Source organism: Arachis stenosperma, chromosome 3, assembly GCF_014773155.1.
Source record: "Arachis stenosperma cultivar V10309 chromosome 3, arast.V10309.gnm1.PFL2, whole genome shotgun sequence".
Taxonomy (NCBI): Eukaryota; Viridiplantae; Streptophyta; class Magnoliopsida; order Fabales; family Fabaceae; genus Arachis; species Arachis stenosperma.
Window position 1 is genome coordinate 15,431,956 of NC_080379.1, and position 4,051 is coordinate 15,436,006.

At 39.0% G+C, this 4,051-nt stretch overlaps 1 non-coding gene across 1 annotated transcript; it reads right to left on the bottom strand.

The window, feature by feature from the left end:
- Positions 1 to 3,047: 3,047 nt before the first annotated feature.
- LOC130971227 (small nucleolar RNA R71) lies at positions 3,048 to 3,151 on the bottom strand. The gene has a single exon (XR_009082458.1). It is a non-coding gene; the product is annotated as a small nucleolar RNA R71 (small nucleolar RNA).
- Positions 3,152 to 4,051: the final 900 nt, after the last annotated feature.

Sequence of the window (4,051 nt, forward strand, 5' to 3'; positions counted from 1 at the left end):
GCTTGTTCTTTGTCCAAGATATCACTTGTTCTTCAACTTGATGAATGTGATGATCCGTGACACTCATCATCATTCTCACTCATGAACAAGGTGACTGACAACCATTCTTGTTCTACAAGCAATCATAGCTCTAGTGAATATCTCTTGGATTCCTGATAACACGATGCATGGTTGATCGCCTGACAACCGAGTGCTCGCCTGACAAACGAGCCAGCCATTCCGTGAGATCAGAGTCTTCGTGGTATAGGCGAGAACTGATGGCGGCATTCAAGAGAATCCGGAAAGTCTAACCTTGTCTGTGGTATTCTGAGTAGGATTCAATGATTGAATGACTGTGACGTGCTTCAAACTCCTGAAGGCGGGGCGTTAGTGACAGACGCAAAAGAATCACTGGATTCTATTCCGACCTGATTGAGAACCGACAGATGGATAGCCGTGCCGTGACAGGGTGCGTTGAACATTTCCAATGAGAGGATGGGAGGTAGCCACTGACAACGGTGAAACCCTTGCATAAGCTTGCCATGGAAAGGAGTAAGAAGGATTGGATGAAGACAATAAGAAAGCAGAGAGACGGAAGGGAAGGCATCTTCATGCGCTTATCTGAAGTTCCTACCAGTGAATTACATAAGTATCTCTATCTTTATCTTTTATGTTATTTTCGTTCATCATCATCATACATTTGAGTTTGCCTGACTAAGATTTACAAGATGACCATAGCTTGCTTCATAGCAACAATCTCCGTGGGATCGACCCTTACTCACGTAAGGTATTACTTGGACGACCCAGTGCACTTGCTGGTTAGTTGTGCGAAGTTGTGTTTATGCCATGGTATTGAGCACCAAGTTTTTGGGGTTCATGACCGGGGATTATGAGAGTTGTGAAAAGTATTGTTCACAATTTCGCGCACCAAGTTTTTGGCGCCGCTGCCGGGGATTGTTCAAGTTTTGAGCAAGCTTTTTGTCCGGTAACATCAGTGCCAAATTTCTGATCCGGCAACAAGCACCAAGTTTTTGGCGCCGTTGCCGGGGATTGTTTGTGTATGGACAACTGACGGTTCATCTTGTTGCTTAGATTAGGTATTTTTCTTCAGAGTTCTTAAGAATGAATTCTAGTGTTTCAAGATGATGTTCTTATCATCACCAAAGCTGATTGATTCTCATCAATTTAGCTCTTGAATGCAATGTCCTGCTGAAGCTTGGCCGGCCATGTCTAATTCCTTTAGACTAAAGCTTTAGACTAACATTGCATGATTCCTGGAATTCTCATTAAGAATTTTGATACCTTTATTTTCCTTTCCATATAATTTTCGAAAAAGCAAAAAAAAAAAATTTACAAAATCATAAAATCCAAAAATATTTCTTGTTTGAGTCTAGAGTCTCATCTTAAGTTTAGTGTCAATTGCATGTTTCTGTTCTTATTGCATTCATGCATGTGTCTTCATTAATCTTCAAGTTGTTCTTGATGATTTCCTTGTTTTGATCTTTGAATTCTCTTGACTTGAGTGTTTATGTGTCTCATATGCATTCTCATTAGTGTCAGTAGTATGCAAACTGCTAAGTTTGGTGTCTTGCATGCATTGTTATTTGATTTTAGTTGCATTTTGATTATTAAAAATCCAAAAATATTTTTAATTTGTGTCTTCTCAAGTCAATAATACAGAGAATTGAAGATTCAGAACATACTGCAGAGGAATCACACAGAAAAAGCTGAGCATTCGAAAATGCCCAGTGAAGAAGACAGACTGGCGTTTAAACGCCAGCCAGGGTGCCTGGCTGGGCGTTTAACGCCCAAAAAGGTAGTAGTTTGGGCGTTAAACGCCAGAATGTGCACCATTCTGGGCGTTTAACGCCAGGATGGCACAAGGGGGAGAATTTTGTTTTCAAATCAATTTTTTTCAAGTTTTTCAAAATCAAATCTTTTTCAAATCATATCTTTTCAATCAAATGTTTTCAAAATCAATTTCTTTCATTTTTCAAAGATACTTACTAACAATTAATGATTTGATTGAACATTTTTTGCCCTTTCTGTTGAGGAAGGTTTTATGTTTGAATCATATCTTTTCTTGTTAGGCAAGTCATAAATTTTTAAAATCATATCTTTTCAAATTGTTTTCAAATCATATCTTTTAAAATTGTTTTCAAATCATATCTTTTCAATCACATCTTTTTCAAAATAAGTTTTCAATCAAATCTTTTTAATTTCTAATTTCAAAATCTTTTTCAAAAATCACTTGATTTCTTTTCCACTCTTATTTTCGAAAATCAATTAAGTGTTTTTCAAAATGTTTTCAAAATCTTTTACTTAATTTTCGAAAATTACTTCCCTTCTTCTCACATCCTTCTATTTATGGACTAACACTATTCCTTAATGCAAAATTCGAACTCCATCTTCTTTGATAAGTTCGAATTTTTTACCTCTGTCTTCCATTTTTCTTCCTCTGACACCTTAAGGAATCTCTATACTGTGACATAGAGGATTCCATATTTTCTTGTTCTCTTCTCTTTCATATGAGCAGGAATAAAGACAAAGGCATTCTTGTTGAAGCTGACCCTGAACCTGAAAGGACCTTGAAGCGGAAGCTAAGAGAAGCTAAGGCACAACTCTCTGTTGAGGACCTGACCGAATTCTTCAAAGAAGAAGACATGGCAGCCGAAAACAACAACAATGCCAACAATGCAAGGAAGGTGCTGAGTGACTTTATTGCACCTACTCCCAACTTTTATGGGAGAAGCATCTCTATCCCTGCCATTGGAGCAAACAACTTTGAGCTTAAGCCTCAATTAGTTTCTCTAATGCAACAGAATTGCAAATTCCATGGACTTCCAATGGAAGATCCTCATCAGTTTTTAGCTGAGTTCTTGCAAATTTGTGACACTGTCAAGACTAATGGGGTAGACCCTGAGGTCTATAGACTTATGCTATTCCCTTTTGCTGTAAGAGACAGAGCTAGGACATGGTTGGACTCACAACCTAAAGAAAGCCTGGACTCATGGGAAAAGCTAGTCAATGCCTTCTTGGCAAAGTTCTTTCCACCTCAAAAATTGAGTAAGCTTAGAGTGGAAGTCCAAACCTTCAGACAGAAGGATGGAGAATCCCTCTATGAAGCTTGGGAAAGATACAAACAATTGATCAGAAAATGTCCATCTGACATGCTTTCTGAATGGAGCATCATAGGTATTTTCTATGATGGTCTCTCTGAACTATCCAAGATGTCTTTGGATAGCTCTGCTGGAGGATCTCTTCATCTGAAGAAGACGCCTACAGAAGCTCAAGAGCTAATTGAAATGGTTGCAAATAACCAATTCATGTACACTTCTGAAAGGAATCCTGTGAACACTGGGACTAATCAGAAGAAAGGAGTTCTTGAGATTGATGCTCTGAATGCCATTTTGGCTCAGAACAAAATACTGACTCAACAAGTCAATTTGATCTCTCAAAGTCTGTCTGGAATGCAAAATGCACCAAGCAGAACCAAGGAGGCTTCATCTGAAGAAGAAGCTTATGATCTTGAGAACCCTTCAATGGAAGAGGTGAATTACCTAGGAGAACCCTATGGAAACACCTATAATTCTTCATGGAGAAATCACCCAAATTTCTCATGGAAGAATCAAGAGAGACCTCAACAAGGTTTCAATAATAATAATGGTGGAAGAAACAGGTTTAGCAATAACAAGCCTTTTCCATCATCTTCTCAGCAACAGACAGAGAATGCTAAGCAGAACCCCTCTGACTTAGCAACCATGGTCTCTGATCTAATCAAAACCACTCAAAGTTTCATGACTGAAACAAGGTCCTCCATTAGGAATTTGGAGGCACAAGTGGGTCAGCTGAGCAAGAAAATTACTGAACTCCCTCCTAGTACTCTCCCAAGCAACACAGAAGAAAATCCAAAAGGAGAGTGCAAAGCCATAACCATGGCCGAATATGGAGAGGAAAGAGAGGAGGTGGACGCCACTGAGGAAGACCTCAATGGGCGTACACCAACCTCCTCTGAGTTCCCCAATGAGAAACCATGGGAATCTGAGGCTCAAAATGAAACAATAGAGATTCC